The sequence below is a fragment of the Hylobates moloch genome, unplaced genomic scaffold, assembly GCF_009828535.3.
Source record: "Hylobates moloch isolate HMO894 unplaced genomic scaffold, HMol_V3 SCAFFOLD_13, whole genome shotgun sequence".
Taxonomy (NCBI): Eukaryota; Metazoa; Chordata; class Mammalia; order Primates; family Hylobatidae; genus Hylobates; species Hylobates moloch.
Window position 1 is genome coordinate 74,243,036 of NW_026652288.1, and position 24,934 is coordinate 74,267,969.

The 24,934-nt window shown below is 32.7% G+C and overlaps 1 long non-coding RNA gene across 2 annotated transcripts in view; it reads left to right on the top strand.

Annotated features, from left to right (window-relative positions):
• Positions 1–7,203: 7,203 nt before the first annotated feature.
• LOC131381033 (uncharacterized) overlaps positions 7,204–24,934 on the top strand; it is a 163,039-nt gene continuing 145,308 nt past the window's right edge. Inside the window, exons 1-2 of one of the 2 annotated variants that reach the window (XR_009209446.1) lie at positions 7,204–7,375; positions 20,143–20,260. This is a non-coding gene — a long non-coding RNA (uncharacterized LOC131381033). The remainder of the gene's footprint in view (positions 7,376–20,142; positions 20,261–24,934) is intronic. The other variant, XR_009209447.1, reaches the window with a different exon arrangement.

The following is a 24,934-nucleotide window of genomic DNA, read 5'->3' on the forward strand; positions in this document are numbered from 1 at the left end:
ACCCTATTATATTAAAATGAGTAAATTTAGATTCACTGTGATAGGTAATAGCTACAACTTATATAGTACATCTGAGCTGTTAAAAATTGTTTGTAGATTACCTTATCATCTGGGTTTCACATAATCTTAGAGAAAAACCAAAGGACCTGACCAAAGTACCATCGATACATGAGTAGATGTTTGAGATGTTTTCTACTTTTTGCTATTTAAATATATTTGAAATGATTATTTCTGAACAAATTTCTCTGATGGATTTCTAGATCTCTTTCAGCTATTTCAGAAATAAAATTAAATTATAAAACATGAATATAAAATTTTTGAAACTGTTCATAGTGTTGCCCTTTACAGATTAATCTATTAACATTGTAGGTTTTGAATCATAAAATATCATTAATAGAACAAAATAGAACATGATCTTTAATTGTTTCAACATTATTTGTCTTTTACATACTTTCAGATAAATGCAATATTCATTTTACATTTTCATTGAAGCAGATATATTTGCATGGTAACTGAAGTATAATATGAAATTTTCCACTTCTTTAAGGTCTTCTTGCATAAATAATTTATAATGATAACAGAGACAACAGAGAAACATTTTTTTAAATATGTAATAAACACATAAAAACTGTCATACAAGGTCTTTTTAACTGCTTTCAAGAGTGAATATGCATATACATTTTTTAAATTTCTACATAGTTTTTTACTTTTTACAAAATTTTAATTGTAGATATTTTAAATTTAATAAGTACTTTCATTGACTTCATTTCTAATGTCTACTTCATACCTTCACAAGAACACATCATAAATCAGATAATGACTTTTGTATTGCTAAACTGAAAGAAAAACAGAGTACATGCACCAAATTGCAACAGTGTTTTTCAGTAAGTTAGGGGATTTTGTTGATTTATGTGTTTCCTTTATTTTTTCTGTTTTCAATATTGAAAATATTAACAATTTAATCCAAGTAATTTTAAATATACTTCACTGATATTTCTAAGTAAAACAAATATATATTAAAACATAACTATAAATTTTAGTAAAAGAGCTAGGACTCAGTTTTGGAATTAAAGTAGCTAAATTTTAATAGGGAAAACATTTTTCAAAGTAAGTGACACAAAGCTCTTGAATTAAAATGACCGAGGATGAGTGAAACAGAGCACAGAATAAATCTTCTCAAACGAAATAGCAGCACTCTGGAGGATTACTGCCATGCTCTATTTCTTTCAGTTTGTTCCTGTGGTCTATCACTGTAATACAGACATAGTCAGTAGTTAGTCTCAAATGAATTGGTTAAAATGCCTAACTGGAAGAAAAATGTATATAAAAATTGAATAATTTCTAACTACTTATTAATGTCAAATGCTCAAAATTTCACTATTCGAATATGCTGAATGGAAATGAAAGGTATATTTTATACATGCTAATAATTTACATGGTTTATACAAGTAAAATATTTAGACCAACCAAAATTTTATATGGCTAAAAAAAACCCACAACCTTTGACTAAGAGCAAACATGTAGTATCATCTTTTATGTATGCATATAGCATTAAAATACATGCATATAGAATTAGCATGTTGAGGAATGGATGATGTTATGAAAGAAAATATGGTGGATGAAATGGTCAAAATGTTAAAATGTGTAATATTAGGTTGGTGCAAAAGTAATTGTGCTTTTTGGCATTGACAGTAACGGCAATGCTTCAGTTTCCCCTCATCATTGAACTGCTGTATTCCAAAAAAATTACCAAAAGACAAACTAAAGTGCTATTAGTTACAGTCAGGGTTCAGCCTATTTTTATAAATGCTTTTTTTTTTTTTGTAAACCACTCCCTTATTTCCTTCAGTGACATTTCAGCTTCCCTATGCAATTATGACATTTTCTAACATATTCAGAGATAAGACTGATTCCCCAACTACAGAGTTTTGTCTCTGTTATTTGAACAGCACAGTGATATTGATCTGTCCAGACACCAGTAACCACGTCTACCTATTAACAAACATTTACTTAGACAAATTACAAATTTAGATACAAAGTATTTAATTAAATAATCATCCATATATACACATTTATAAGCTGCTGATATGTTATAGATTTACAGTGCACTTCATCTAACGTGAATTTATTGTTTCAAAGGTGCAGTCTCAAAGGACTAATGCCCTTATTTGCTGAAATGCAAAGCAACAGTTCTATGGATCCTTCCAACCTTGTTAAAACATTTAAAAAGTCTGTAACCAGTAGCCATGGAGACTGTTATCTCCACAGAAACAATACTCTCAAATTAGCTGTGAAAGGAGGTCAACTAGAGGATTGTAATTTCTCTTTTGTTTTACCTTTCTAGGTTGCAGACACAAACACAAGACAAATTATATTCTAACAATTAAAGATAATGTTAATTGATCATAAATACATATTGCCCTAAATATTGAATCTTCACCTAAAATTTTCAGGAAAACTTCGGTAACATTGATATATTCCAAGTGAACTCTTACGTATTTCATATTGTGATTCATATTGTTAATTCCCATATACTTGAAACCAAGGCAATATAAAACCAAATCCATGTTAAATCGGTATGTGGGATTAAAAAATGTTTATCAAGGATCAGTACTTAAATGCCTTAATTAAAAGTGATCTCAAAATTTTTTTCTGGGAATAACTACTTATCCAACGGTTGAAATAATTTTTAAGTTTTAGAATATCATTTAGCATAATTTTTAACTTAAGTTGCAAATATTAATAAATGGTATTTAAATCACAGACTATAATCTAATTAGAAAATTTCTAACTAAAATATTTTAAAGGATCATGCTTGAAATCTAGCCACAAATACTGAATTACAATAAATCACAAAATAATAAAATCATCACAGATCCGAACATATGCAGATATTGGTTAAAAATGGCAGATCTGTGCAAGATTAAATCTTAAAACCATATGCTTTATTAACAACAGATGTGACATTTAACAACTGTGCTCTAATTAGCTTCAAAACACACACTAATTCCCCTTTTAAACCACCATATCCATTAACATGGAGATGAACTAGTGCCCAAGGTCTCTTCTATTTTCCAAATAATTGTTTGAAATGCTGACAACTCTAATTGCTCTAAATATTTTCATCCTTCCCTCACCCAAAGCAAAGTGCAATTTAACTTTATTCTTCTTTAAATTTCAGGTGCCCAGGGTTAAATATGTTGGAAAACAGCAGTCCTCTCTTATGTGTGGGGGATACATTTTAAAAGCCCCAGTGGATACCTGAAACAAGTGTGGTGTGGAACCTTATATGTACTATGTTTTTTTCCTATATATATGTGCTTGTGGTAAAGTTGAATTTATAATTAGGCACAGTAAGAGATAAACAACCATAATAATAAAATAGAATAATTATAACAAAATACTGTAATAAAAGGTATTTAAAACATAACTTATTTATTTCTGGAATTTTTTACCTAATAATTTAGGACCATGATTGACCATGGGTAACTGAAATCACAGTAAGTGAAAACATAGATAAGGGCTGCCCATGACATTAATATAGAAGAATATACAATATGTATCATGAAAAAATTCATAGAAGCTCAAGCAATAAAATATTAAGTTGTAATATTTTAAGATAATACAGAGCCTAATCAGCAAAAAAAAAATTATACTCCTACCTTTAGACCTTATGTGTGTTTGTGTTATTTGCAGATTCAATAGATGATAGATCAATCATACACAGCCAAACTGCTAAAATAAAATATACTTCTAAAACAATAGCATTACAACAATCTAGCTGTTTTTAATAAAATATTTAATTATCAAGCATATGAAAACATAACACATGTGCAGACATACACATGCATACACACATAGGGAAAAGACTGTAAAGTACATAATAAAAAGAGGTATCAAAGATCTGAGAATAATGGATACATTTGATCCTAGATTAAAGAGGTGAGGATTAGATTCAAGTTGAATTTCTTATTGAAACTGAAAGACTCTTTAATAAGAAACATGCAGTAGATGTAAATGTATAAGCATGCCAGAATAAATAAAATTTCATTTATTCCTGAAACTAAAGTTTCATGTCAATTTATTATTTTACAAAGTAAAACTATTTATCTCCACAAATGTGTATGTGTTGAGTTCCTATTAAGTGGAGCAACAATTTAAAGTGGGTTAAAGAGTCTAACCTATGGGTTCTGAACATTAAGTTAATTTCAAATAATAACAAACATCTAAGGGTTAGCATTTGGCAGAGGATATGAGTATACAGTGGTAAAATTGGGGTTTCTTTGTGGTGATAGAAATTCTGTGTCCTGATTGTTATGGTGGTCACACAGATCAGTATTTGTGATAAAATTAAAGAACTATACTAAAAAATAAAAAACAAAGTACAAGTAAGTGAAAGTAAAACTGTTCAAATATAAATATGATTTAATTAATTCATTACATTGCATCAGTGTATATTTCTTGATTTTGACAATGTAGTATAATTAGGCAAGACGTCCTCATTGGAGAAATTTGAGTAATTGATACATGAGGTTCTCTGTACTACTTTTTGTACCTTATGTGACTCTAAAATTTTTTTTTATTATTTCTTTATATTTTTAACTGTTATTTATGTTCAGCAGTACATGTGAAGGTTTGTTACATAGGTAAATTCGTGTCACGTGGGTTCGTTGTACAGATTATTTCATCACCCAAGTATTAAGCCCAGTACCCAATAGTTATCTCTGGTTCTCTCCCTTCTCCCAACCTCTGCCCTCAACCCTCCAGGAGACCCCAGTGTCTGTTGTTTCCTTACTTTGTGTTCATGAATTCTCATCATTTAGCTCCACTTACAAGTGAAAACATGTGGTATTTGGTTTTCTGTTTCGGCGTTAATTTGCTAAAGATAATAGCCTCCAGCTCCATCCATATTTCTGCAAAAGGCATGATTTCATTCTTTCTTAAGGCTGCATAGGATTCCATGGTGTATATTTACCACATTTTCTTTATGTAGTCTATTGTTGACGGACATTTAAGTTGACTTCATGTATTTGCTATTGTGAACAGTGCTGTAATGAACATACATGTGCTTGTGTCTTTACAACAGAAAAATTTATATTCCTTTGGGCATATACCCAGTACTGGGGTTGCTGGATCAAATGGTAGTTCTGTCTTTAGAACTTTGAGAAATAGCCACACTGTCTTCAACAATGGTTGAATTAATTTATACTCCCAGCAACAGCGTATAAGCATTCCTTTTACTCCACCACCTTGCAAGCATCTGTTATTTTTTTTACTTTTTAGTAATGGCCATTCTAACTGGTGCAAGATGGTATCTCATTGTGATTTTGATTTACATTTCTCTAGTAATCGGTGAGGTTAAGCTTTTCTTTTCATTTGCTTGTTGACCACATATAAGACTTCCTCTCAAAACTGTCCATGTCCTTTGCTAACTTTTTTATGAGGCTGTTTGCTTTTTTCTTATAAATTTCTTAACATTCCTTATAGATGTTGGATAGTAGACCTTTATTAGATACATAGTTTGCATAATACATCTTATATCTTGTAGGGTGTCTGTTTACTCTGTTGATAGTTTCTTTTGCTGTGCAGAAGCTCTTTAGTTTAATTAGATCCCATTTGTCACTTTTTGCTTTTCTTGAGATTGCTTTGGGTGTCTTCGTCATGAAATCCTTGCTCGTGCCAATATTGAGTGGTATTGTCTACTTTGTCTTCCAGAGTTTTTATAGTTCTGAGTTTTGTCTAGATTACCTGTCCAATGCTAAATGTGGAGTGTTAAATCCCCAGATGTTATTGTATTGCATCTATTTCTGTCTTTAATAATATTTGCTTTATATATCTGTGTGCTCTAACATTGAGTACATATATATTTACAATTGTTATATTATTTTGCTGGGATAATGTATTTATCATTATAAAATGACCTTCATTTTTCTCTTTCTATAGTTTTTGTCTTGAAATCCATTATATATGACTACAACTATATTTTTTTGCTTTCTATTTGCATAGAATATCTTTTTTTCCTTTTTTCAGTTTCAGTCTATGTGTGACTTTATAGGTGAAGTGATATTCTTGTGGACAGCTTATAGTTGGTTTTTTTTTTAAATCTGTTCAGTAACTCTATTACTGGATAATTTAGTACATTTAGATGTAATAATATTGACAGGGAAGGACTTAATTCTCGCATTTTGTTATTTTTTATTGTTTTGTTGGTTTTGTCTTATTTTCTTCCTTTCTGTATCCCTATGAGTAAAAGTTTTTCTCTTGCAGTATTGTGTCCGGAATTGGTAGGTTCTTGGTCTCACTGACTTCAAGAATGAAGCCGCGGACCCTCGTGGTGAGTGTTACAGTTCTTAAAGGCGGCGTGTCCGGAGTTTGTTCCTTCTGATGTTCAGATGTGTTTGGAGTTTCTTCCTTCTGGTGGGTTCGTGGTCTCCTGGCTCAGCAGTGAAGCTGCAGACCTTCGCAGTGAGTGTTAACAGCTATTAAGGCAGAGCGACTGGAGTTGCTCCTTCCTCCTGGTGGGCTCGTGGTCTCATTGGCTTCAGGAGGGAAACTGCAGACCTTCATGGTGAGTGTTACAGCTCATCAAGGCAGTGTGGACCCAGAGTGAGCAGTAGCAAGATTTATTGCAAAGAGGGAAAGAACAAAGCTTCCACAGGTGGAAGGGGAGCCCAGCGGGTTGCTGGGGCAGCCTGCTTTTATTCTCTTATCTAGCCCCACCCACATCCTGCTGATTGGTAGAGCCTAGAGGTCTGTTTTGAGAGGGTGCTGATTGGTGCGTTTAGAATCCCTGAGCTAGACACCAAGGTTCAGCCCTTGGATGGTCGATGGGACTGGGCGCTGTGGAGCAGGGGGCGGCTCTCATAGGGGAGGCTCCGGCGGCACAGGAGCCCACATAGGGGGTGGGAGGCTCAGGCATTGGCGGGCTGCAGGTCCCCAGCCCTGCCCCACGGGAAGGCAGCTAAGGCCCCGCGAGAAATCGAGCGCAGCGCCGGTGGGCCGGCACTGCTGGGAGACTCAGTACGCCCTCCGCAGCTGCTGGCCCAGGTGCTAAGCCGCTCGTTGCCTGGGGCCGGCAGGGCGGGGCGGCTGCTCCCAGTGCGGGGCCTGCCAAGCCCACGCCCACCCGGAACTCCAGCTGGCTCTCAAGCGCCGCGCGCAGCGTCAGTTCCCGCTTGCGCCTTTCCCTCCACGCCTCCCTGCAAGCTGAGGGAGCCGGCTCCAGCCTTGGCCGGCCCACAAAGGGGCTCCCACAGTGCCCCTTTCAGTGGTGGGCTGAAGGGCTCCTCAAGTGCCACCAAAGTGGGAGCCCAGGCAGAGGAGGCGGCAGAGCGAAGGAGGGCTGTGAGGAGTGCCAGCACGTTGTCACCTCTCGGTATGTTTTAATTTCTTGCTTTATATTGTTTGTATAGCTGTTACAGGTTTTTCTTTTGTAGTTAACATGAGGCTTGCTTGCAAGTAACATTTTAGAACCAATTATTTTAAACTGCTGACAACCTAATACTAATTACAGAGAAAAAAAACAAAAACAAGCAGAGAGAACACTAAAAACCTTCACACTTTAACTGTATTCCCCGTGCTTTGTGACTTTTAATTGTCTCTGCTTTTTTGGTATATCATCTATCTCTCAAAAAGTTGTTTTTGTTGGAAGCTGAGGCAGGAGAATCGCTAAAACCCAGGAGGCAGAAGTTGCAGTGAGCCAAGATCATGCCAGGGCACTCCAGCCTAAGTGACAGAGCGAGACTCAGTCTCAAAAAAAGAAAAAAAAAAAAAAGAAAGTTGTTTTTGTTATTATTTTGGTAGCTTTTTAGTTTTCCTTAATTAATATGAGTAGTTTTCACACCATGATTACAGTGTTAGAGTATTCTATATTTGTCTGTGTACTTACTATTATCAGTGAGTTTTATACTTTCAGATGATTTCTCCTTGCTAGTTAACTTCCTTTTAGTTTAGATTGAAGAACTTCCTTTAGCATTTTTTATAAAATAGGTCTGATGTTGACAAAATCCCCTATTTGTTGTTTGTCTGGGAGAATCTATATTTGTTCTTCATGTTTAAAGGATAATTTTGCCAGGTACTTCCAAACGAGAAGACTATATCTGGCAAAAAAAAAAAAAAAAAAAAAAATTCTCTTCTTTCAGAACTTTGAATATGTCATCCCACTCTCACTTGACTTGTAAGGTTTCTACTGAGAAGTATGTTGCCAGATGCCAGATGTTTGAGAGCTCTTTTGTATGTTATTTATTTCTTTTTTCTTTCTGCTTTTAGGATCTTTTCTTTATCTTTGACCTTTGGGAATTTGATTTTTAAGTACCTTTAGGTAGTTGAATCTTTTTGTCTTTCTTTCTTATCTTGTATCTGAATATTGATTTCTTTCTTTAGGCTTGGAAATTTCTCTGTTATTATTTCTATGAGTAAACTTTCTACCCACTATCTCTCTCTACCTTCTCTTTATATAGCCAGTAACTCTTAAATTTGCCCTTTTGAAGCTATTTTCTAGATCTTGCCATAAGCTTCATTTTTTTTTATTTTTTACTTTTTCTCTTCTGATTGTATATTTTTATAGAGCCTGTCTTCAGGATCATTAATTCTTTCTTTTGCTTGATGAATGCTGCTATTGAGAGACTCTGATGCATATTTCAGTTTGTCAGTTGAATATTTTAGCTCCAGAATTTCTACTTTTACAGTGTCAATCTCTTGATTAAATGTTTCTGATAGAATTTTGAATTTCTTCTGGTTTTTTTTTTTTTGGAGTTTGTTGAACTTCCTCAAAACACACCTTGATAACAAGTTAAAAGAATAGATCATATAACATGTGCTCAGACCAAAATATAATTAAACCATATATCAATAACATAAAGATAGCTGGAAAACCTCTAAATATTTGTAAATTAGAAGACATGGCATACTTCAAACTAACACATACATCAAAACAAAGTCTAAAGAGAAGTTACTAAAAATATATTTTTAACAGACTGAATATGAAAGTGCAACATATCCAAATTTGTCTGATGCAGGGAAACCAGTATTTAAATAACAGTTCATAGTATTAAGTGAATAATCAAAAAGAAATTTTAAAATTACATTAATAACCTAAGACTTCACGTTAGGAAACTACAGATAAAGGAGAATTTCTTTGCTAACACAAACAGAAAAAAAAAATGCATAATAAAAATTAGAGTAGAGATCAATGATAATTGAAACATGGAAATAATATAAAAAAATCAATAAAATAAAAGCTTGTTACTTTAGAAAATCAATTTAAAAGGATATATTTTAGAATGGCTGAAAACAATAGCAAAAATATATGACACAAATTATCAATGTCAGAAATGAAGGAGAGGTTATTATTACTGATCCTGTTGATATTAAAGGATAATGAACACTACAAACTATATTGGGCACACACATTTATTAATCTAAATAAAATGAACCTTTTTTTAAATCACACAACTATAAAAAGTCACACAAGATTGAAAAGATAACAAGAATAGAGCTAATAAAGAAAATAAGTTAATAACCTTGCAAAAATAAAATGTGAAATTCAAATGGTTTCACTAGTAAATTCTACCAAATATTAAATGAGAAATAATAAATATATTATTCAACATTTCTTCCACAAAATAGTAGCAGAGGAAAACACTTTCTAACTCATTCTATGAGGCAGCATTGTGCTTATACTGAAGTCAGATAAAAGCTTTACAAGAAAGAAAAACTGCAGATCAGTATCTCTCACAAATATAGAAGCCAAATCCTAAACAAATGTTTGCAATTTAATTTAAAAAAGTATAAAAATAATTATATATTATGTTCAAGTTAGTATAGAAATCTGGATCAAAATGTAAAAATAAAACACTATGTTATTATTTAAGATTGAGTGCCTGTATTAAAACATCTCATATACCCCATAAATATATACACCACTATGTACACATAAAAATTAAAATTTAAAAAATTTAAAAACTAAAGTCAGAAAATATAATCTATGGCATTAAAATGCAAAAGATGACAAATCATCATCATATTAAGTGACACAGAAAAACCGTGTGACAAAATTCATAAACGATTCATGATAGAAACACGCAGAACCAATGAACATCAGAAAACTAGAGGGACATCTTCAACTTGACAAAGAACATCATAAAAAATGCCTAGTGAAGACACTAGGGAGGGATTTATTCCAGAACTCTGCCCCAGCCTCTGGTGATTCCTTGACTTGTGGTAGCAAAACTCAAACTTTCACTTGCCATTCTCCCTGTGTGCTTGCCTTCATTCCAATTTCCCATTTTTCTTAAGGCCACCAGTTATATTGGAAAATGGACCCACCCCACTTCAGTATGACCTCATTATAACTAATTATGTCTGAAATGATCCAGTTTTTAAAGAAGGCCACATTCTGAGATACTGGAAGTGAGTATATCAACACATGAATTTTGGGGTACATAATTCAACTCATAAAAGGAAGTATCAAGGACTAAGATTCAGCAAGATGAGAAGCAACTTTTAGAAAATGGGGGCACACCAGTGCCAGAAATGACATCTTGAATTGTGTAAAGTGGTTTGTATACCAGGGATTGGTGGCCAATTAATTCAAGGGTTCAAAGTTATTGATACATACATGGATAAGTTATATAGAGTGATGTACTCAGATATGTAATGTTAAACTGAGCACAATCCATTATTATATTATTTAAAACATGTACACATCTGTAGATCTAACTTTGCTTTTTAAAATATAGCCATCCCCAGTCTTGATTTATACAACATACATATATATGTATACATATATTATATATGTATGTTGTATAAATATTTTTATAAATATATGTATATATATAATTACAGAAATATGGCATATCTTTTGAATAGAAACAAACTTAGCTCTTATAATCACTTAGTTAATAACAATTAAAAATAAATTTCAAATTTTGAAGAAGAAATCTGTTCTAATCATTGCATTGGGGCTGGGCATAGAAAATAATTAACTTTTATTTTAGTGTAATTATACAATTGTATAATGTGTATTTTCAGACAAGTAAAATAAACGCATTTGAAATAAACCACATTTTAGAAATTTCAAGATAAGAACACTTGGGTCAGTTTTTAAAAATTGGCCCTTGTATTACCTGAAAGGGCAGTATCATTTCAGACTTACATAGTATAAATATAGTTATCTGAGTTTCTCTAAATACTCGTTGCCTCTGGGTCACATAACTGCAAACACAACCATTTTGAAAGAGATCCCTTTTGGTACCCAAATCTTAATAAATCTACAACAATTACATTTGTTTTAATAAAGAGTCAACTTTGAAACAAACAGAATAAATTCTCATACTTTGAGACAAGATACCAAAAACTACCAAAGTGATACTAAGTTTAAATGAAAAAGGTAATTTCTATATATAAAATAAGGTTGTACTCACTATTGGAACTCTATCTTGATGTTTTAAAATCTTTATTGTAATACATTAATTGTGATACTAAGTAAATACATATATTTCAGTATTTGCCTTTTGAAATGCATTTGGGGCATATAAGTTTTCTTTGAAAAAATATGAAAACTGTCATTTGAAACAACTATATAATCAATAAATGTCAAAAATAAATTTAAAATTCCAGTGCTTGTAAAGAATAAAAACTAACTTTGATATTATAAGAGCTTTCCCTACAAATTATCCTAAAGTAGGTGTTATAAACTGTTACTTTTTAATTTAATATAATTTCAAACATAGGAAGTGCTCAAGAATAACTCAACATGCATATGCCTTTTATTAAAGTTAAATAACTATTTACTTTTGTTTTATTAGCTTTAACATTCTTTTTATATATTTACATATGTTAACACTTATTTCACATTAATATGAGGACTCATATAGGGAGATATAGAGAGATAGAAATATGTTAACTTTTCTGAAATGTTTGAACATAATTTGGGAACTTATGATCATTGTATTTGTATTTAAATTATTTGATATGCTTTTTTGCTGAAAACAAGCGTATATTTTTAAATTACCTTTTGTTTCAAAATTAATAAAATTATTAAATTTAACATTGATACCATAAATAACATTAATACAATAATATTAGCTAATATTACAGTCCACTGTTACCTAATATTCAGATCATCTGCAAATCTGTTAAATTGTTAAAATAGCCAAAGAAATTCTGAAAAACAACAAAAAAGCAAAAATCCCAGTACTCAGTTTCATAGAAACCTATTCACTTGTGCTGATGTCCTAAATAATATAATTTTTGAGGGTAGATTTTTAAAGGATTGGGCTGAAGCAGATGGGGTTTGTAAGAATCTGGAGCACAGAATTCTTTAAGGTAGGTTTTGAGGGCATGGCTATCTAGGCATCTAGATGGTCAATGATCAATGTAACTTCACTTATGACTGAATTAGACACATGAAGCATTATAATAGTATAGTGCTCTTTTAGGTTAGTTCCCCATAGGGAGTCATTGAGATAAGAATTCATGTGCAATTGATTTATTAAACACTACAGAAATAGTAAGAGAGAGAGAGTACTAAAATAGGAAAAGGTGAGGAGTCACAAATAATTCCCAGCCCCAGACTGGTTTTGCAGTGAAATCGTCAGCATAAATTACAACTTAAGAGTTTTTTTAAAGATCTGTGCAAGGGATTTTGAATTTTGGTCTCCCTTATCAATAAGTCATTTATATCTGAGTAGGTTTAAACTCTCAGGCCCTTTCAGTTTTTTCCCTTTGAGGGAGAAGGTGGAGCAGGGAGAAAGGGACAGACCTATGCAGAAGACTGCAGGTGCCAAGCATTAAAAGCAAAGCACGCAGAATCTTTAAATTGAATCCAAGGGGATATGGATGGGAAAGGACAGTGTCTGCTACAATGCCTTACAGGAATTGAGGAGAAAGTTTAAAGGCAAACTGTGCTTATCTCATGATGTTACTAAAAGTAATACTTCCAGCTTCAATACTGCATAAAAACTATACTTTGAGATAGAATATTGATGTCATAATTATTATTTCTGTATTGGAGAGTAGAAGTTGGCTATATTTTTGGATGTTAAATATATTTTATAACTTTTCACATTGTATCATTTGGTCATTCAAATATACATCACTTCCATTACATCTAACGCTGAGCACTTTTTAGCATAAATAAAAATCGATTGATTTTTCATGTTTCTATTCATATTTTCCATGGGGAAGATATTGGAAAATTAATTGTACATCCCTTTAAACTGTGGATAAGTGATTAGTAGTTTGAGATAAAGGAGTGTTATAAATAAAAACTTATGGCCAAATATTACAGGGTCAGTCAGATGCCATGTCTGGAGTTCTCACTTGATGGGGGGGGTGGGGGTGGTGTGTGTGTGTGTGTGTGTGTGTGTGTGTGTGTGTGTGTGTTTGAAATAAAGCCTTGAAAGGAGTGCTGTCTGTCACAATCTAGAATGTAGGTATAAAAACCATTGTGTGGGTAAGGGAAGGGGAAGGCCTCCATAAAGTAGCAAGTAGGTAAGCCTGCAGGTAGAGGTACTTCCTGTGAGGTGTGTCAGTAGCAATTGAGCTAAGACTTAATCTTTTTATCTAGTTTGTCAGGTACTAGTGGTTAGGTTAGCACCCATAAAAGATTCACATATGTGTGGCCCATGAAATAGAATTAGTCATAATGAGAACTAATCTTAAAAAGCCTCAGTCTTTAAAACCATTTTAATTAATCCATTTGTAAATATCTGATATAATATTTTAGGTGTATGGTGGTGATATGATGTTAAAATCCCAATGCCCCTACGATTCCTTGTTTTAGCACTGTTGCCTATTCTAGAACATCTACGTTTTTGGAACAATTTTAACAAAATAAATCAGACGAGAAGAACCAGCATTTGAACTCAATACTCATTTCCAGTAAGGTGATTTACCTTCCAGGCAACCAGAAGCCTGTAATACAAAGTAATACGGACTTCTGAATGCAATATCATAACAACGAGCAAATTGGTAATAAGCACTACGAAGAAAAAATGAAGCTGGGGGTATAAATAAAGTGACAGGGCTATTTTATATAGCGTTCTCATGTAAGGCCCATCCATGGCAGTAACGTTTAATAAGAGACCAAAATAAAGAGGCAAGTGATATGACTCTGGAAAATACTGTTTGAGGCAGAGTCAGTAGCAATACAGATTCTGAAACAGCAGTGTGCTTGCTTTGAGGACCAGAAATAAGACCTGCATGGTGAAAGCAGAGACCCAAAGAGCTAGAGGAATGTGAAAGAGATCATAGAGGTAGAGAATTGACTCATGTAAACCTTACAGGGGCGATAAGAATTTTCTGAGTTAGATAGAAACTATTGAAGCAGAGGTATTACCTGTTATATGTTTTAAATGGTCGTACTGGCAGTGGTGTGGCTAATATAACAATGGAAGAAATTGAGTAATGATTGTATCAGAGCAGCTCATCTTGTGGTTATAATGCTTTCTGTACTCACAGAGTTGTCCTTGGGAAACTTCGTAGAGCTCTTTGAAATTCAGCTATGTCATTTGAGAATAGGCCAAAATACTTATTTGATTGTCTTCTTTTGAGGTTAAAGAGAAATGCATGTTAGATAATCTTGTAAACTATAAAACATCAAATCAATACGAATTGTAGAGAAATGTATAAAATTCTTTACACAAAACAGTGGTGAAATTCAGAAAATACATCTATTTTCATTGGAAATCCATTAGGTTCCACATAATGACTTATAGGTAAATATCAATTATTTTTTAATATTTTCTCCTAATATGATATCATTTTGAGCTAAGATATATATATATAAACAAATATTACATATATTTAACAAATGAAGGCTCTTATTAATTCTTTTTTTTACTTGTTAGCAACCTACATATTTGAGCTACTGAATGTTTGGGTTTTTTAGGACACAATACTCTTGATTTTAAGAAGATTAACAAATGAATCTATCATGTTATTAGTTTTTGAAATAATTTTATTCCATACTTTGCATAATATCTCAATTAATTTTAACTGATTTTTTTTTTTGAGCTGGAGTTTTGCTCTTGTTGCCCAGGCTGGAGTGCAATGGTGTGATCTCTGCTCATTGCAACCTCCACCTCCCAGTTTCAAGGGATTCTCCTGTCTCAGCCTCCTGAGTAGCTGAGATTACAGGCGCTAGCCACCAAGCCCAGCTATTTCTTTGTTTTTTAGTAGAGACAGAGTTTCACCATATTGGCCAGGGTGGTCTCGAACTCCTGACCTCAAGTGGACCACCCACCTACACCTCCCAAAATGCTAGGATTACAGGCGTGAGCCACCATGCCCAGCCAAATTTTAACTTATTTTTCAGTGAAAATGTTTTAATGAAAAGTTAGGCTGCTTGTAGCATTTCTACTTTACTTACTCTATTGTCAATGACAATTACTAGAGAAATTTAAAATTATCTGTGCAAATAATGCCTTTTTTTCTACATAAATATTAATTTCAGTACCTTCCAAATAATAAATTAAGCCCATAAACTTAATTATAAGCACATTACCAAAGCAAAATATGAAATTTGTCATAGTGCTCTAAGTAGTAGCTGCTGCTTTAAAGAGTCCTTGATTGACCTCTGGCAAGAGGAACATTATTCAGTAAAATGAGTTATTTCACCTACAGAAATAGCACTCACTTGCCAAACAATGTCAGTGAGTTTTCACCACTTCCTTTCATTTTAGCAATCAATTTGAGAGCTGTACTAAAAGCAGCATAAAGTTCATTGTCCTCTGGCACAAAATCAGACAGCACATTTAAATTTGGCTGTGCTATAAAACCCATGTAAACAATAAATGATTTTACATAAAAATATGTCCAAAGTGAAATACCTTAAAATACGTGTAATAAATTAAAAAAGAGTGTTTTAAAAATCTTTAAGAATTTTTTTCAGTTAATTTCATGGAAAATGCATAACAAAAATTATGTACAAATTATATTTGCTTATCTTTAGTTCAAAAATTTACATAGTTGTTTTAGCTAAAAAGCATAAAGTTATATTATTTTTTAAGTTTATACTTTGGACAATGACTACAAAAATTGTTATATACATTATTTGAAATAATTCACCAAAATGTTTTTTGAAGTTGGTGCTAGCACCATATTGAGAAGCTGAGGCATTGAGTTGGGTTATTTTCCCAAGCTCTCAAAGGGTAAATTATGGAGCCATGTTTCAAATCCAAGCTGTCTGCACCCCAATCATATATTATTAAACATTGTATTATATTGCTTATGGAAAATCATAACAGAAATAATGTGAAGCAAAAATAATTTTCAGTTAACCTTTTCTGATAATTTGATTTATTACCAAAGCTGTATGTTTGTAAAATCATATGATTTTTCACTTATCAAATTGATAAGATTTTTTTCATCCAAACATTAGTTCAAATTGGAATGTCATATGACGCAATCTCTCTAAAAATAATTTAGGCAAATAAATTAAAAGCTTGATAAGAGGTATAACTTTTGACCCAAGAACTCATAATTCAGAAAAGTAATTCTAGATTATCAGTGGTCAGGGCAGGTGGAAATGGAAAGTCCCCAGAGAAGATTGCCTAAAGTGAAAATAACTGGTTGCCATGTTTATTGTAAGAAAAGAGTTCAGGAACACAAGCCCATGATGATTAAAGGATACAATATTACATTTCATTAGGCCTATAAAACTAGAGTTATTGGGTGGTAATATATGATTCTTAATAGAGACATTTATAAACACAAAGAGAATTTGTTTCAGGGTGGGAATATAACCACATAGCCACTTAGTTTTCATGGAAGACTTCATGATGTAGAGTTTGTCACCATTGTTTGAAATCAATTAGTGTAATTATAATATATAACCCACTTAAATCCCTGTTCTTTAGAGCAAATAAGACTTGAATTTTATTAATGACTAAGATTGATACCAATAATTCACCCATTTAGCAAAGATAGTGAAGTTTATAAACAGGAGAGACCCCTCTGGTCTTTGGTTGGCTAGCCTGGACACCATGTTAGAACTGATCCTCCATAATCATCTGGTGCTCTGGTGCTTTTTTTTTTTTTTTTTTTTCACTTTGGGCCATAGAATTCAGATTGCCAAGATCTCCTAGCTCCTGCCTCACAGCATCAGCAGAAACTGTGATTAAGCAGGAGATCATTCTTAGTTACTCTTGGAAATAGGATACACCTACCAGTTTCCTAATTTGGGTAAATTTTTACCTTCTCTTATCTCAGGTGCAGCCTAACCCAATCTATAGGCATAAGTTTCCTCATGTTTATTTGATTCAGCTTAGCATGCACCCTCCTCAGGACACCTGGATTTGTTCTTTGCTCTATCTGGATTATTCATCCAGAATGAATATATAAATGGTTTAATCCCTCACTAACCTCAGGTCTTTACGTAAGTGTCACCTTCCTAATAAAGCTTGTGAGATAATACCATTAGTACTCAAAAATATCTAAAGCTTACTTTCTTGGAAACATAAAAAACCACAGTACCCAATCTGACTACAATGAGATAGAACTGTGACTGTGAGAGAAAAGAGTGTTATGTCTAGATAAAAACAGTGAAAAGCCCATAACCAGTATGCCCACACCCTCATCCACCTCACAGCAAGAATGAGGGCCATATTTTGTTATTATGGCCCCAGGATTTTGGCCCCTATTAGACCATTCCTGCATTGCAATAAAGAGACTGGGCAATTTATAGAGAAAAATGTATAATGGGCTCACGGGTCTGCAGGCTGTACAGGAAGCATGGTGCTGGCATCTGCTCAGCTTTCAGGAAGGCCTCAGAGAGCTTTAGCTCATGGCAGGTGGCAATGGGGAAACTGGCCTCTCAGAGGGCCAGAACAGGAACAAGAGAGGGAAGTGCCACATACTTTTAAATAACCAGACCTTAGGAGAACCTACTGTCATGAAGACAGCACCAGAAGGATGGTGCTAAACCATTCATGAGAAATCCACCTGTATGATCCAGTCACCTCCCACCAGGCCCCACCTCCAATACTGGGAATTACAATTCTACCTGAGATTATTTTCTTGGGGAAAAATATACAAACTATTTCACTGTGTAATCCCTTAGGAGAAAGTTGCCATAGAGAGTGGCCAGAGTTATGAAAAACAATAAAATAAGAAAACAGTATGAAATGGTTGTTAAATATTTCTAAATGTTTACTAAACATTTCCAAAGATTTTCATGAGCCAAAAATATACATATTCATGTGTCAAATCAACTAAAATTTTAGAGTTGATATTTTACTGCAATTTGACCTATCTGACTAATGTGACTTTCTTAAATGCTTAAGTTAAAATTACAAATAGTTACTTAAAGACTCTCTTCTGCTTATTTCCTTCTTATTTTTTTATACCTCTTGTAATCTAACATGGTATACATTTTTAAAAAAATTGTTATTATTACCACCACAGTCTCACTTAAGTACAGAAACAAGGGAATAAAGATTTTTTATCTGTTTGTTGACTGCTACATCTGGGTAGTCAATAAACACTTGTAGAAAATCACATTAATGAAAATGTATAAATTAATTTCAGAATTCAGGTATTAAATTTCTGCTTACATCAATTGTCTATTTTTAAACTAATTTTCTGCCAGCATTATATTTATATATGTTATATATAATTACAAATATATATAAATATAAATGTGTTATATATAAGTATAAATATATATATTATATATTATATATATATTTCTTTGAGAAAGAGTTTGCTTTCACAATATGATTTCTTATATTTTAAGCAAAATCCGATTAATTAAATGGTGTTCATGAATCATAAAGTAATTTGACAATTTCTTTTAAGTTTTACTCTTGATAATGAGTGCTATAATTATTATAATTCAGTGTGGTCCTATGAGTTAATTTTAGATTTTCTTCCTCTGGATTTCATCCAAAAGTCATAATCTTCTGCCTTTATACAATTATTTGTGTTTGTAGATACTTAATCATATTTGTACTATAAGATGAAAGTCAGTAGAAATTCTATTTACTTGAATATTCTGATGGGAAAGAATTTTATACGTTTTGTTGCCTCAATTTCCTTCTCATGTGTTTCCTTAGAGATTATGTATATTCCTTCTTTTATGTATTGTTAGGAAAAGAGACAATGGTTATGAGGCTAACAAAGCTGCTACTTATTTGATGTCTCTCATTTTCTGTGAGTAAAAATTTGAAAATTTTGGTTTATATTGTTTATCAAATCTTTATGGAAAGAACAAAAGAATCTGTGAGCATAACATAAAATGATTGTTAAATACTTCTAATTGTTTACTATACTTTTCAAAGACAGAAATTCCTTGTCTCAGAAATTGAGAGTGTAATGATATGGCTATCAGTTTTATTCTACTATTTTATTCCAGTTTTTTAAAGAAGAATGACAATCAATAGCATCTTATTGGTAATTAATGTTACGTAAATATGGCATAAAAATTATGCAGTTATTTTTATGATGGAACAATTTTTACTATTAAAAAGCAAACCTAACATTTTGGCCAAATGCTTTCCTATATCATCTTGTTCAGATATCTGTTTTCACCTGCTGCTTGTATCTTCTCTGTCTCTGTCTCTGTCTCTCTCTCTCTCTATCTTGAGAAAGTGAAATTGTTAGCTATTGGACAAATGTGTTACTTAGCAACAACTTCTCTTTCCCTCTTGTATGTAATATATAATAATTATATTATATATATTATATAATAGCATATTACATATACTAGACAATAGCACATTATATATGTACTATATAATACTCTGTTATATAGTATTCTAAATATTACTCCATATTTTAATTTTAAAAGTAAATATTATTCAGTATTTAAAATAGGTTACATGGATTGAAAAGACAAAATTGATAAATGGCTATCTGTTTGATTGTCAAAAATTATGTCTACCCTGTTTTACTTAAGAAAGTGAAAAGTGTGTACATTTATGTTCTTTATTCAACTTAGGTTAATACTTGGTTAACATTAGATCATTGTCCTCCAATAGCATATGTACTTAATAAAACAATATTAGAGTTTATATAATATTGACATCACAGTGGTGTTTTTTATATGTTTAGTTCTACTTTAAAAATTATACAACTCAACTATGTGTACTTAGACAAAAAATATAAGAGAGAATTTTTTTTTTTTTTTTTGAAACGGAGTTTTGCTCTTGTTGCCCAGTCTGGAGTGCAATGGCGTGATCTTGGCTGACTACAATCTCCGCCTCCCAGGTTCGTGTGATTTCTCCTGCCTCGGCTTCCCGAGTAGCTGAGATTACAGGTATGCGCTACCACATCTGGCTAATTTTGTATTTTTAGTAGAAACGGGGTTTCTCCATGTTGGGCAGCTGGTCTCGAACTTCCGACCTCAAGTGATCTGCCCGCCTTGGCCTCCCAAAGTGCTGGGATTACAGCATGAGCCACCGTGCCCGGCCAAGAGGAGATAGTTTTATAGGTGTAATAATTTGATATTTTGAAGAGGTTCTTCATCACTCAGAAAAATTTTTTTAAATAATGGAATAAGTATATTTTCTACATTCTTTCTTCATTTACTCTAACCAAAATAGGCAAATAATCAAGCTCTCTGAAGCATAGCACCACCTGGATCATTCATCCATGAAGCCAATTTCATATTATTCAGACTATAAAATTTCTCTTTATGATTTGTCTCCCTTCAATACTTTTTTTACTTTTCCTGCTGTAGAATTTCATTTGATTATCCCCCATTGTGTTTGCCTTTAATCATTTAGACTCATAATTTTAAAACTTGATAGGTTAACATGAGAAATTACTGAATTATTACAAATGTATAAGGAAAAATTAACATAGTATTTTTAGAATAGACAAAATAAGAGACTATTTCTATTGTTAAAACTATCAAAGTAAGGAATCCTACAGGTAGTTATCATGGGATGGGGAACGAGTGTTTGGAATATTTAAAATACGGTTAGTTTTTAACATATATATATTTCAGAACCACTGCTATATTAGGTAATAGGTAATATGTTTAACAGGAAATTATTTATTTGCCTTATTAATATACCCATTCAAATTAATTTTCCTATTAATATTTTTCAAGAGCAATAAAATTTTTATTTCTACTTAATAATTATTTAGAAAAATACTTTTCTGTTCTACTCTTGACTTTAGAACCTGTTAGTCTTTCACACAAATCAATTAAAGAAAATAGTCGAAAATGGCAAAATAGAATATAAGCAGAAAGGAATCAAATAATATTTAAAATAAGTAACATAACCACTATGATGTCCATGAAAGAGAACTAACCCAAGTAATTTTTTATCAGTATTTGGATAATTTATTCTCAGGCCAAGAAAAATAAACTCTAAAAATATTGAACTTTATAGTTAATAGGTTTATTTTTCATGGAGGCATAGTTAGAAGATCTAAAATTACTTTTTTCATTAAAGGACTGAACAGTTTGGTCAATGCTTAATGGACAGCTGGGTCTTGGTTTCTCAATATGAAGATAACAGTTGTAAATATAGAACAAAGGAAGAATGAGGCTTTGTTGTTGAATTGGAATGGAAAGTGTCAATGTGAACTCATGTGTTTATATAGAAACCAATACTGATACATTTTTTGGATATAGATGTGTAAGGCATAAATATACAATAAAGCCTAAATATAGATAGATCTATAGATACTGATGTATCGAGGTGCATATATATGTATGCATGCAAATATACACATATTTAGCCTAGAACAATGAACTTCCAGCGTCTGTGAACTCAACTTATCCCAAGTCCTGGTTGATACATATAATTATTTGCTAAAAGGAATGAGAACTTTCTGGGAAAAGGTCTGATTCCACGGCTAGGGAAACAGAAGTTCAAGATAAATCCAAAATATCTTGTCCTCTTGAATGTGAGAAAGTGCTGTGGAATAAGAGGGAAGAACCAAAAGACACAAAAACTAGCTCAAAGAGTTTTGCCTTCAACATGCAGCAGTTACTAAATAAATAAGAAATCTGAGTTCACACTGATATAAAAATAATAAGAAGAAAACAAAGCTCTTTTTAGAGAAGGAAGGCAACAAATAAAACATTTCAAAAAACAAAAAAGATTAACCACACTTCCTAGCCTCTGGTAACCATTATTCTACTCTCTATTTCCATGAGTTCAATATTTTTTTTTGCTCAAACATATTAGTGAGAACATGCAATATTCATCTTTCATTGTATGTTTATATCAAAATAACACATGTCCTCCAAGAATACATGCAACTAGTATGTATTCATAATAATTAAAAATTTAAAAATTAAAAAGTAGTGATTAAGAAATCATGTTTAGAAACATTATTACGAAAATTCATTTAGAAAATAATTATCAGAAAATTTGAATACTAAGTGTATGTTTTTATATTATTAAGTATCTTATTCAAACATAAAAATGAAATAAAAAGAAATACTAACTCTGCATTAGAGAAACTTCTCAGGTCCTACCTTAACCATGTGTGCAAAATAAACCTCACCCATGCTAGAACATATTAATTCCATATGTCTCCTGACATAATGCACTTTTAGAAGAATATAATGTCACTTGCATATTATTCTTGTCAAAAGTACATAAACCAGCATCTGATCCTAGGTAACATTAGAAGATCTGATTTGAGCAATATTTTACAAAATAATTGACCAGTACTCTATAAAAATATCAATATTAGAGAACAAAAGGAAAGGCTGAGGTACTCAGAGAGATTAAAGAGTAATAAAATGACAACTAAGTGCAAGGCATGATCTGTGATTTCCTTATTGCTCAATAAACATTATTGGGACTATTTAAAATATTTAGAGAAAGTATGCTGATTACAGTATTTTTAGTCATTACTAATTTCCTGACTTTAATCATTACACTGCAGTTAAGAGCTTTTAAAAACAGAACAATCTGAAATACTTAGAGATGAGGTGTATGGGCTATAACTTATTCTCAAATGGTTTAGAAAATAATACATAATCAATATAATTTTATGTAATTTATATATCTAAATTTATGAATCCGATGTGATTTGGCTGTGTCCCCACCCAAATCTCATATTGAATTTTAGTTTCCATAATCCCCATGTGTTGTGGGAGCGGCCAGGTGAAGATAATTGAATCATGGGGGCAAGTTCCCCCATCTTGTTCTCGTGATAGTGAGTTAGTTCTCACAAAATTTGATGGTTTTGTAAGGGGTTATCCTCCTTGCTGGGCTCTCATTCTTTTCCTTCCTGCTGTCATGGGAAGAAGGATGTGTTTGCTTCCCCTTCCACTGTGATTGTAAATTTCCTGAGGCCTCCCTAGCCCTGTAGAACTGCGAGTCAATTGAACCTCTTTCCTTTATAAATCACCCAGTTTTGGGTGTTTCTTCATAGCAATGTGAAAACAGACTAATACCCTATCTTAATGTATAAGTAGAAATAAACATAGCTATATATAGTAATACATACCCATATACATATAGATATACATACATATATGTATGTATATGTAGAACAATAAATTAAATTTTAACTATTAGCATTTTAGGAATCTAGATGAAGATTATATAAATTCTTTATATAATTCTCAAACATTTTCTATATGTCTGAAATTATGAAACACTTAAAAATATCATTAAAGAAAAAGAAAATACTTCATCCTAGCAATGGTTAAAGACACACACACAAATACATAAGATTTAAAAGTCTTTTTATCTTCCTTTTATTTGTGAGAGCAATAATCTCCCTTGACCAGAAACTAGTATTTATCAATTATTTCTGAAGTCATTTATTTTGTTCAATATCTTGTTAAATCAAGCCAGCAGTAACTATGTTCCGCTATCATCCTAATTTCTAACATTTTTCCCCTTGAGCTACATGCTTTATGGTATATGGTCTAGATCCAGGAATCAGAGCAAGATAGCTGAAGCGAAGCCTCCACCAATCATCCTGCTCACAGGAATGCCAAATTGAACAGCCTTCTACACAAAAAATAACCTTTATAAGAACCCAGCATTAGTTCAGATACCAGCTCAGCTACAGTTGGTAGAGCACCAAGTGAGCTCTTAGGGTCCCGAATTCTAGGCCTTGTGATATAGTTTGGCTGTGCCCCCACCCAAATCTCAACTTGAATTGTATCTCCTAGAATTTCCATGTGCTATGGGAGGGACCCAAGGGGGAGGTAATTGAATCACGAGGGCCAGTCTTTCCCATGCTATTCTCATGATAGTGAACAAGTCTCAGGAGATCTGATGGGTTTATCAGGGGTTTCCTCTTTGACTTCTCTTTCATCTTTTTCTTGCTGCCACCATGTAAGAAGTGCCTTTCACCTCCTGCCATGATTCTGAGGCTTCCCTAGCCATGCAGAACTGTAAGTCCAATTAAATCTCTTTTTCTTTGCAGTCTCTGGTATGTCTTTATAAGCAGCATGAAAATGGACTAGTAGAGTAAATTGGTACCACTAGAGTCGGGCATTGCTGAAAAAATACTGAAAAATGTGGAAGCAACTTTGAAACTGGGTAACAAGCAGAGGTTGGAACAGTTTGGAGGGCTCAGAAGATAGGAAAATGTTGGCATGTTTGGAACCTCCTAGAGACTTTTTGAATGGCTTTGACAAAAATGCTGACAGCCATATGAACAATAAGTTCCAGGCTGAGGTGGTCTCAGATGGAGATGAGGAACTTGGGAAATGGAGCAAAGATGACTCTTGTTATGTTTTAGCAAAGAGACTGGGAGCATTTTGCTCCTGCCCTAGAGATTTGTGGAACCTTGAACTTGAGAGAGTTGATTTAGGGTGTATGGCAGAAGAAATTTCTAAGCAGCAAAGCTTTCAAAAGGTGACTTGGGTGCTATAAAAATCATTCCATTTTAAGAGGGAAACAGAGCATAAAAGTTCAGATAATTTATAGCCTGACACAGTAGAAAAGAAAAATCCATTTTTTTTTTTTTTTTTTGAGGAGAAATTCAGGCTGGCTGCCAA